The sequence below is a fragment of the Leptosomus discolor genome, chromosome 1 (assembly GCF_034619465.1).
Source record: "Leptosomus discolor isolate bLepDis1 chromosome 1, bLepDis1.hap2, whole genome shotgun sequence".
NCBI lineage: Eukaryota > Metazoa > Chordata > Aves > Leptosomiformes > Leptosomidae > Leptosomus > Leptosomus discolor.
Window position 1 is genome coordinate 175,612,725 of NC_141391.1, and position 12,389 is coordinate 175,625,113.

Genomic DNA, 12,389 nt, shown 5'->3' on the forward strand with positions numbered 1-12,389 from the left:
GTCATATAAAACTTATAAATAAAATTGTAAGTGCAGAGCATTATTATAAAAATTCCTAGTTATTTTGAGATATCTGTGACAAGAGATCTCTAAATTACAGTTTTCCCCAGGTGAAGCAACAGCAGGTATGACGATCCAGTTCAGCAGTTTCAAAGTAACGACTTTTTCATGTCATCACATTAAACTTAAAGAAAATTTCTAGATTCCCCCTATCCAAAGAAAAAAAGCAATTTAGGATTACTCGTTCCTATGTATTCCTCCTGAGGTCCCCCTTCTGTGCCCTCTGCTTCTCAGTTATCTTGTTAATCACAACCTTGGATTCAGCAGAGCCAACTTAGGCCTTTTCAAGCAATTGATAAAGGAAATCTCACGGGACAGGGTACTAGAAGGTAAAAGGGCCGAAGATGGTTTATATTCAAGGACCACTTTTTCAAAGCTCAAGACCAGAGCAGCCCAGCAGGTAAGAAATCAAGAAAGGGAGCCAGGAGACCTGCATGCTTAAACAGAGAACTAACGGGCAAACTCAAGTGGAAGAAGAGAGTCTATAGATCTTGGAAGGCGGGGATGGCCACTTGCGAGGACTGTAAGACTGTTGTCAGCGGATGTAGGGAGACAACAAGGAAAGCTAAGGCCTCCTTGGAGTTAAGCCTTGCAAGGGAGGTCAAGGACAGCAGAAAGGGCTTCAAATACACTGCAGACAAAACTAACACTAGAGGCAACGTAGGCCCATTGTTGAATGAGGCAGGTGCCCTGGTGACAGAGGATACAATGAAGGCAGAGTTACTGAATGCCTTCTTTGCCTCTGTCTATACTGCTGGAGACTATCCTCAGGAGTTCCAGACACCTGAGGACCCAGGGGAATCAGGATAAAGGAGGAGTTTGACTTGGTTGATGAGGACTGTGTTAGGGATCAATTAAGCAAGTTGGAGATACATAAATCCATGGGCCCTGATGGGATGCACCCGCGGGTGCTGAGGAAGCTGGCAGTAGTCATTGCTAGACCACTCTCCATCATCTTTGGCAAGTCGTGGGGAACAGGTGAGGTGGCTGAGGACTGGACTCCAGTCTTCAAAAATGGCAAGAAGGAGGACCTGGGTAACTACAGATCAGTCAGCCTCACCTCCATCCCTCGAAAAGTGATGGAACAACGTACCCTCTAGGCACATCAAAGATTAAGAGGGTCATTAGGAGCAGTCAACATGGCTTCCCCAAGGGGAAGTCACTTTTGACCAACCTGATAGCCTTTTATGAAGACATAACCAGGTGAATAGATGATGGTAGTGCAGTGGATGTGGTTTATCTTGATTTCAGTAAAGCATTTGACACCGTCTCCCACAGCATCCTCACAGCTAAACTGAGGAAGTGTGGTCTAGATGATCGGGTAGTGAGGTGGATTGTGAATTGGTTGAAGGAAAGAAGTCAGAGAGTTGTAGTGAACAGGACAGAGTCTAGTTGGAGGCCTGTAACTAGTGGAGTCCCTCAGCGGTCGGTACTGGGACCAGTACTATTCAATATATTCATCAATGACCTGGATGAGGGCATAAAGTGCACTTTCAGCAAGTTTGCTGATTTCACAAAACTGGGAGGAGTGGCTGACACACCAGAAGGCTGTGCTGCCACTCAGTGAGACCTAGACAGGCTGGAGAGCTGGGTGGGGAGAAATTTAATGAAATGCAACAAGGGCAAGTGTGGAGTCTTGCATCTGGGAAAGAACAGCCCCGTGTACCAGTATAGGTTGGGGACTGAGCTGTTAGAGAGTAGCCCAGGGGAAAGAGACCTGGGGGTCCTGGTGGACAGCAGGATGACCATGAGCCAGCAATGTGCCCTCGTGGCCAAGAAGGCCAATGGCATCCTGGGGTGTATTAGAAGGGGTGTGGTCAGTAGGTTGAGAGAGGTTCTCCTCCCCCTCCACTCTGCCCTGGTGAGACCCCATCTGGAATATTGTGTCCAGTTCTGGGACCCTCCGTTCAAGGAGGACAGGGAACTGCTTGAAAGAGTCCCGCACAGAGCCACAGAGATGATTAAGGGGGTGGAACATCTCCCTCAGGATGAAAGGCTGAGGGAGCTGGGTCTCTTTAGCTTGGAAAAGAGGAGACTGAGGGGTGACCTCATCAATGTTTATAAATACGTAAAGGGCGAGTGTCAGGAGGATGGAGCTGGGCTCTTCTCGGTGATGGCCAATGATAGGACAAGGGGCAACGGGTGCAAGCTGGAGCACAGGAGGTTCCACGTTAACATAAGGAAAACCTTTTTCACTGTGAGGGTGACAGAGCACTGGAACAGGCTGCCCAGAGAGGTTGTGAAGTCTCCTTCTCTGGAGACATTCAAAACCCACCTGGATGCATTCCTGAGTGATCTACTCTAAGTGGTCCTGCTCTGGCAGGGGAGTTGGACTAGGTGATCTTTTGAGGTCCCTTCCAAACCCTAACATTCTGTGATTCTGTGATCTTCTTCCTTCTCTAAAACAGCAAGTCTCACAAAGATGGGATCATTCATTAAGATTGCGGGAAATGCAACTCTTCTAACACCCCGAATAATGATTAAAAAAACCAAAAAACAAACATAAAAAAACCCCACAGAGGTCCAACTGCAAAGGAAGTCCTGATCATAATCTCCAACTTCTCCAAGGCTTTTGACACAGTCCCCCACAGCCTCCTCCTTGAAAAACTGACACATTATGACCTAGACAAGTGGTTTATGTGGTGGGTGGGGAACTGGCTGACAGGCTGTATCCAGAGGGCAGTAGTAAATAGCTCGTTCTCAAACTGGCAACCAGTAACAAGTGCGGTCCCCCAGGGATCAATATTGGGCCCAATGCTGCTTAACATCTTCATAAGTGATTTGGATGTTGGGATCAAGAGCACCCTGATGAAGTTTGCAGATGACACCAAAATAAGTGGGGTAGTTGACACTCCAGAAGGGAAAGCCACCCTCCAGGAAGACCTGGACAGGCTGGAGGAGTTGGCTAGCAGAAACCTTATGAAGTTCAACAGGGACAAGTGTGAGGTCTTGCACCCGGGAATACATAACCCAGGAATGCAGCTCAGACTGCGATCCACCTGGCTGGAGAGCAGCCCTGTGGAAAGAGACCTGGAGGTCTTCGTGGATGGCAACCTCAACATGAGTGAACAGTGTGCCGCAGCATCAAAGAAAGCCAACAGGATACTGGGCTGCATCAACAAGAGCATCACCAGCAGAGAAAAATAAGTCATTATCCCACTCTACTCAGCACTTGTCAGACCACACCTTGAGAACCGAATTCAGTTTTGGTCTCTGCTATATTAAAGGATGCGGACAAGCTAGAGAGGATCCAGAGAAGGGCCACGAAGATGATCAGAGGACTGGAAGACCTGCCATATGAAGAAAAGCTGAGAAAACTGGATTTGTTTCGTGTTGAGAAGAGAAGGCTTAGGGGAGACCTCTTTACCATGTACCAGTACATAAAGGGTGGCTACCAAGAAGACGGAGACTCCCTTTTACAAGGAGTCACATGGAAAAGACAAGGGGTAATGGGTACAAGTTACTCTTGGGGAGATTCCAATTGGACTCCAGAAGAAATTTTTTCACCACGAGGACAATTAGACATTAGAATAATCTCCCAAGGAAAGTGGTGGATTCCCTTACATTGGTCAGTTTTAAGACTCAGCTTGACAAGGGTGCTGGGCCATATCTTTTAAACTATATTTTTACCTTGAAAGGTTGGACTAGATGATGCTTGAAGTCCCTTCCAACCCGGTATTCTATGACTCTATGATCATACCGATAAGGGGCACACGCAACATGAATGCAACGATAAGAAAGTGTTAACTGCCAAACTCTAAGGCTCTGATGCAAAAGTCTTTTAGAAACACAACTCCCACTGATTTTAAGCCTGTCCACTAACAATTATTCATGAGCCAGATTTCAAGTCCAACTAAAACATGGACACAGTGGACCTTCTGCTAACAAGGTCGCTAGAAGTTGTTGATATTCCCAGCAGAGTAAACATTTAATATTTGCACAACAAGGTAAAATAAATAAAGGAATGGCCCATACAAGTGTTTTCTGAAAACAAAGACTGGACACTGAAAATTTGTTGATAAAAAGCTATTTACTTATCCATCCTGTTTCTTCTGTTGTGCACAGGTCCAAAGCCAATAATCTCAGTTCTCAGCTGCTATCTACTGAAGCAAATAAAAGACCAGTGTCTTTGGCCATTTATAGTGTGTGAGTACACTCATTATCAGTCACCTGAAATCATAAATTTTATGAAATGACATATGACAGAGTACAGGCAAGAACTTCATATTTTCCTCCACCTTTCTGAATACGTACTTGGGTTTACAAGGATGTTTGTATCACGGCATAAAATCTGGAGCTCCCTTTGAAATTAGCATTTTGCACCATCAAACGCTGAGTTGCCTAGTGCCGTACGCTAACACCTGGATCAATGACATGGTCAGGATACATTACAGAAGAGAATATTAGATTCACTTTACTTCTATGCATGAATGTACTGATGTAATCATTTATAAGTTATTAGTCTCTCTATGTATTGCACTGGGAAGAATGACTATGAAAAAAGTCAAGATTCTATACAGATGTAGTAACACAGGGGAAGACATTTGGGAACACCAAACTGGGAAAGTGTGATTACCAAATGTAATGCAAGGTACTTCCTTCAAGATAATGCTAAATCAACCCTTTTAACAGGCAAGATATAGAAATAAAAGAACAAGTGTACTCTGCTTGACTAGAAATGGTTAAATGTAGATTTGCAACAAGCAGAAACAATCAGCTCCCTTCCCTCCCCAGACACATAACAAGGAAAATCAATCCTGATGGCTATTAGCCCCTCAACTTGTCTAGAAAGTTACTACTGCTGCCCCATAGCAGCATCTAAATGAAGGCTTCCACCCTCCTGCTCTTCTCCCTGCCCTTGGCCATGCCATCATGCCTCTTCCTTTGCACTGGCACTCACACTCCAATGAGTTGGTTACGAGCAAGACGAGTGATCTGAGCCAGCCAAAATAATTACTGTTTTTCCTCTCCTGGATCCACTTTCTGTTGGCTCAGTTCCTTGAACTGATTTACCATCTGTTTGTGCAAGAGCAAGAAATGGCTTGAGAGGGGGCAGGACTACAAAGTTGGGGAGAAAAGGGAGGTGGGAAGGTCCAACAGCAGTGCAAGCTGAGCTGCTACAGTTTGGCACTCCCCCTACTCTGGTGGAGGATGTCTGCTTCTAGATACATCACAAGAAAACCATAGGATACTATACAGTTTATTATACATGTGGAGACAAATTCTGCCACTGGACAAACACATACTGATGCTGGTATAACTGGAGGAAGTCACTTCTAAAACATACATTTCATAAATTTGGTGTGATGTCTATTAACAATCAAACTATATGACCTCTGCCTGCTATAATTATTTACAGCAAACTAAATTCACAATAGAAAAAGTCCATTCATTACGAGTATCTGAATTTCCAGAAGATAAGACAATGAATTCTTATAGATTCATACTATTTGGTAACATATTTCCAACGACACCAAGTCAGAATGAAGCTATGAAAAACTTATTTTAAATATATGTCTGGTTTCTTAGGTATAGCTAGTTACTCTAAATAGTCATCCATAAAACAATAAAGTACATTCTTCTTCTGAATGTTTCAAAAAGAACTTGTAATACAGGAAACAGGAATTTACTAGTACCAATATTTTAAAGCCTCCTTACATTAGAAGTCTTACCTATAAAAGCAATCCATGTTGCTAAGCTTTTAGTAGATTGACAGAATAACGTTCCTTCTCCCTAATGCTGTTCTCTTGTATTCATTGCTATCTTGTTTGCTCTCACCTTTCTCGAGGAAAGAGTTAAGCCAGCCTCTAATTGTGAGCCTTCTTTAGCTAAAGATAAAGCAGGATTTAAAGACCATTTTCAACTAGCTTCATAATACACTAAAAGGTCACTTGCTTGTTCAACTAATTCTGACTTGAAGTTCAATGGCTATTTTAAAGACACTGATCTTCAGACTACTTTTATTTATAGAACAAAGAAAATAAGCCCAGCAAACGCCCTATAAATTTCTAATTTGCCATGTTATTCAATTAATGGTAGTAGTTCTGGTTATCTAAAGATATTTAAAGATATTTGAATTTTAAGATTACAAAAATTAGACTTTTCTAATCAACATATAGAGATGAGTCACATAATGAGAAAATTAGGGAACCAAAAATAAATAGCTACATCTGATCTGAACATCATTTCTCTTTTTCAGTCCATGTCATATATTTCCTTTATTATCACAGAAGAAAGAGAGCAGACCATTGTAACATATCTTAATATTGCCAGGAGAACCGGATAACTTCAAATTTTAAGTTGTGCACGTTGCTTCTTTAGCAGATTAATTTAACATTTCTTCAGTATAAAAAAATTCACGATACAAATTGAGGGTTAAGAGTTGTATTCAACTACTGTTTAGGAAGCTATGCCTACCTTTGAGATTGTGTTATTAATCAGGAAGCACTATTAAAGCTTGTTTCTAGGGAAATCCATTATTGAAAGAATTAACTTATTTTTTGTTTCAGTTGCAGCCCAGGTATTTCAAGATCAACAAATTTATTTTCTCAGTTTATATAAATTACCTACTGAAATGTTATTGTTAGAGTCGTAGAAGAGAAAAAGGAAGCGACACGAAGTCTCCATTGATGCAGGAACCTGTGGTCCCGGTTTATGTAGCTTCATATTCTAGAAAAGAGTCAGACTGCAGTGACTCACTTCAATTACATGTATTTATGGGAGTTCATCAAGATACATATACACAGATAACAAAATCTTATATAATACTATTATGGCTACGCAGAGACTCCACATTCAAAACAGTATGTAAATGCATCTAGTCAAGTATTTCTGACCTATTTTGTTGAGTATATTTTTACATATATAATTGGGTCATGTTCCACTAATATCATGCTTTCCTCTTCAACTCATTTTTATTCATTTATTTTATCACATTTGAACAGCTTCTGCTAATCCTATTCTCTGTCATATTTGGATTAGAGCAGTGTAGAACTTTAACATCATTTTAGCTGACAGATAGGATTTCTGGCAACCCTAAAGATGTGGGCGGAAAAGGCTGCAGAGTGAAATGTTTTTCTTCATGCGTACCTATTAGCTACAGTCCCAGGCTGCCTTAAGAGACCTGCAAACAAAGCTCCAGATTCAAAAAGTGTTCTAAGAAAATGCTTCAGTCCTTTTTATGATTAATATTTGTAATCCAACTATTAAATAATTCACAAAGACCGGTCACTTTCAGACTGTTAGGTGGGTCAACACACCTGGAAGCAATAGCTATTTACATAATACAGATGAAACCCTTGAAGAGATGTGCTAGGATTCATAAATCATTTTCACGGTAACTGTAACAGCTATTTTGTAACTATCTCGCTTCCATAGTTCCCTCTTTAAGAAACCCCCTTCCTACATTTCTGTCTGTGAATCTTCACCTTTCATAGTATTCTGAAAGTGAAAATGATTAAGTAGTAGGCAAATTGCGTCCTCAAATCAATGACACAATGAGGTCAGGAAGAGTTGTACTTCCATGGGAATACAGCAGGTTGAATGTTTCCTGCATACTTCACAGTTGTGCATTTAATTTGCCTATATTTATCACAACCCTCTTCTCCTCTAAACTTAGATTAAAATAATGCTATGGTTGCTAAGGTAAGTACTCAAAAGTTAAGACAAGCCAGAAGTAAGATTGCTAGTGCACAGTTAATTCAGCCCCCTACTGCAACACAGTCTTCAATTTTTTTTTAAGGCTCTTCTATTTTCCTCCACAGGATCCTGCTTCATTTAGTGCACAGGATGCTCTGGGGATTAATTTGAGTTATATAGTGAAGAAGACTGTCAGTAGAATTCCAGCTTCATTTGCTGCAGTAATAGGAAACTGTGTAGTAAATGAAGCAGAGGAGTGCCACCATCCCTTCCTTTCCATCACTCACTCCCAGATCCATTCCCCTCTTCCTTCCTATTTCCCTGACTCACATTCATTGCCTCCCAAGTTGTAAAACCTTCGACCAGGCCTTTCACCTCTTGCCTACAACTTCTCATGTACAAGAACAGCATCTGCCTCCAGGTTGGTGCTGTCACCTGAAGATGAATAAGGACAGGCTCCCTCCACATGCTGTCTGGGCAGTTGCAGGGAAAATACAAGTGCAGGAGAAAAGGGATATGCAGTTTCCACACCCAGGACTCACTAGTCAAGATGAACTGTTGTGATAAGCTACCAACAGATCCTGAGATAACTAATATATGAACAGCATGACAGAGTGGTGATTACCTATTTTGGTGGGACATAGCTCCCAGACTCCGGGCATGTTCTTGCTGCTTTGGCACAGAGTTCATGGAGAGAAGTAACTGAATGCAGCCTTGCTGGACGTGTTTATTATAAATACTTCCAAATTATTACTAACACTTTACTAATTATTTTAATGAACTTATTCATATTACAATAACTATTTCAACTTTTATTCATTGACAGATCACTGCAAAGACTTCTGAATTGATAAATGCCAAGAAGTAGCTACAGCCCAATGTCAGTTTTATACATGACCCCACCAGAACAATCGGACACAGGTTTTACTTAAATAAGTAGTTACCACTAGTAATATATTAAGTTTTTTAATCAGGTAGCAGCCTTTTTTATGTGCCAAGATGCACCCCCAAGTTTGCCAGGGTGTAGGTGGCAATGATGGCAGAAGCATGAGGTCATTACTGAGCATCAGAATCACAAACAGACCAATATGCAATTGTGGGAGTGAACAGCATACACAGTGACTCCTATTAATTGAACTCAGTTTAGCTGAAACTCTCATGTGACATGGTTTGGTCAGATACCTTGGAGTTATATGCCACTACAGTAGCAGGCAGGAATAGCAGCTGGCTAGTCTGAAAAATCAATTCATTTTTATTCCTCACACTCAGATTTTGGATTAGCAAAAACATAACCTAGAGTTCTACTCCTACATTTCTAAATGAACCTATTCTACATATATTTCACATTCAAACTACAGCATGGTAATTTTAGCATTTAGTCAGGGTCTTTTTCCCCAAAACACTTAAACTCCATGAATCATGACTATGTGACATTTCATAATGTAATAGGGTTTATAGTCCCCAAATCAAAAAGCAGACGAACATTTAAAATAATTTGTAAAACATAATTTTCTGCCAGTTTAATATTTTAGGTCTAATTCATTATTTTTGAATACATATGATAAATATTCTTAAAGTAGCTAAGGAATTCGTGAAAAATCAGCTGAACTTTCTCCATGATGGTCAACACATGCTCCCACACACAGCTAACCTCTGGAAACAATGAGGAATACATCATTATTGATCAAGGATTAAAAAGAACAAATCAGTACCATGAACACAGGTATATTCTATGCTTGTTATAAGAGATTATACATTTTTAATTTTTTTTTAAACTATCCATCAAATTCCCAGTAAAACTACAAATGCTGTTCAGGTTAGCCACTTGAAATTGTTCTTCCTGAAGATAAAAAGATAAATCTTAAAAGTTTCAGATCTCTTTAGATTTATTCCAACATCACAGAACTAACCCATAATTTGAGGCTGTATCAGGATCTTTAATAATGGAGATAGATATTCACACAGGAAAAAAAAAAAAGATGAACTCTTGTAGTATTAACTTTATCATTTTACCTACATTTCTGCATAATAAGGCTTACAGCACTGCAGCTTTTACATCCCTGCTGACTGGTACCCTTAGGGAACGCTGCGCTCCTGGTTGTCACATCATGTGCTGATTTCCTTAATCATCACGTACATAGTACACTTATTGTATCCTGTTCTCAAGGCCCACATGCTCCCATAGTTATGAGCAGGCTCAGTGCTGATTCAGATGCCGCTCTGGAATATCTATACTTTAAACTTGTGCCCCTCAGGTTTGTGGGTCCTTTATTTAGCTGTTCACATGTAATATTGGGTTTTACTCAACTTGAAAATTACAACATCCTTTTAAGCAATGCTATCAACTAACAAGATACTTAATTTCTTTTATATGTCTTCATTCCTCCCTCTTACAGTGTTTCAGGTTTGTCTCCAATCCTCATTTTCGGTTCCCCTTTCTACTGTAGCATTTAGCCAATGTTAACTTCTTGAAACACCAACACTAACACTATTCCCTATATTCACCTGATTTTGTAAAATTTTCCTGGAAAGAAACTGCACAGAGCAAATTCAAAATAGCAAGAAATTGTGGTAGGAAGTTGAAATCATGTATTTGTTAAATTGAATCTCTTAGAAAATGAGAGTCGTACACCAATAATATATTCTGCTTTTATAAATTTAAATTTGTGAACTTGCATTCTAATCTGACGGAACTAAACAATTTTTCAACTTCTTTCATATCACATAAGTCTCAGGCACATTAAAAGGGCTTCTTTCTAGCGCACAGTCTAGAGATTCATTAAATCTGTACGGTTTAAGTAGCTCATAAAAACAAGACAGCAAAGCTAGATACAGAACATCTCAAATTATGAGCAACGTGACAAGAAACAACACATGTCATCAGAACTACTGACTGCTAAATTATTATATTCCACAGTTTTAACCACTTCTTTTTTGCACACTATTTGATAGACTTATACTGGCTAAAGCTTCCAAGCTTTATTAAAATAAACGTAGACCTGTAATGCACTTCTTTCTGAAGACAGGGAATATATTCAACTCAACCCTTTCTCATTCACATCGTAGTCCCAAAAGTTCATCTTAAATCCCTGTTCAATTTACTTCAGCCTTCTTCAATGAGTTTCTGACAGCTCTCTTCTTTGGTCTACATGCTGAAACTGCCAAGTCTTAAAGATTCTTCACTTCTACTGAGATTTATTCTTTACAGGAACAAACATGCACAACAGATCCTTTTTGCTTCCTTGCTATTCTAGACTAATATCTTTTGTTTTCTTCATTAAAATATCCTTAAGGCCAAAGTGAATTTCTAATGTTGCACATGACCACTTCAGAAGTTGATGACAGGGCGGGAACACAATTCCCAATCTCCTTGCCAAAGTGCTTGGCATTTACATCTTTCAGTTAAGCTCTACAGGTATCAAAATTTGTGAATGTATCAAAACTGCTTCTGTTTGCCAAGGTTTGTCTTCTGGCATTCCTATTGTCTTGGGACACCTACACTAAGCATTCATTTACCTATTTACCTCCTGAGGGTATGCTAGGGGTGGGCTTTGAGCAACTGCAGTGCTCACCTGTAAGCAGTATTTTTCATCAAAAAACACAGTCAGATGAGGAAGTAAGAGGAATCTATCTCCCATTTTAATTAATAATTAAAGAAATAGTGACCACTTAGGTGTTTTATCCAGTGTCTTAAAAAAGTTTAAAATAAAGAAATAACCCTAAGAACGAGACTGGAAAGCCAAGCATTTACATTACGAACTCCTTCTGTGAGAGGACTGATTTGAAGGAACAAATCACTATGTGAGGAATATTCACCACTATCTTTTCCTTCCTTAAGGAAGAGAAAGCAGACAAAGGTATCTTTATAGACATTACACATGCACTTATTTTCAGAAGAGGGCTCAGGGCTGCTGAAACCCAAGTCATCGAGGACACTTGCAGGCAGCCCAATGATAGAAGCTAGTTGGTAGTACCAAGACAAGTGTCTTTATAGCATTTTGCAGCATTGAGAATGACCATTCAAGCTTTTAGAAAACCTGTTCCGAGATGTCCAACTCATTTTATATGGAGTTAAGGTTCCTGTGCTAAGTTTCCAAATCCCATATCAGGTGACAAGTGCCCAATGGCAAGATAATTATGATTTTTCAGCATCACAATCTTTAAGATTCTCTGAGGACACAGGACTAAGCAACTTGAGCACAACGTTAAATAAACAGCAACCACCCCAGCCATCAATCTTCCAAACATTTTAGTATTTGATTGTTTAAAATCAATGTCCTTTACTAGCATCACTATGTTGTTACAGACCAGGGTCCTGTAAGGGGCAAGTCAAAAAGGAAAAGGAAAAAAGTTGGCTGTTTGGGTTTTTTTAATGTTTTCTTCAATTATTATGAGGTATTAGCTTAAAGTCTTTCACCATTACTGGAAGTTATTTTCTGAAGTGTGCTTGCTACCACTAGGAGGAAAAGCCTAAGGACTTCTCTTTGTTTGGGGAACATGTGGGAAACGAATGCTTGTTGCACAGTTATTCCTCAGAATTTTATCGTATTTTCACACCTGAAATCTGACCCTCCTCCTCCAAAGCTCCACCAACAGAATTGTCACCAAAAAAAAAAAGGTTTTGACGCTTCTTGATGTGGAGAAAAGCTTGGAAGTCATAGCAAGCGACAGCGGACAACTCTTGAATAGGC

General features: G+C 40.0%; 1 pseudogene; it reads left to right on the top strand.

Moving 5' to 3' along the window:
• Window positions 1-564: 564 nt before the first annotated feature.
• On the top strand, window positions 565-4,210 carry LOC147416380 (uncharacterized; annotated as a pseudogene).
• The last annotated feature ends 8,179 nt before the right edge of the window (window positions 4,211-12,389 follow it).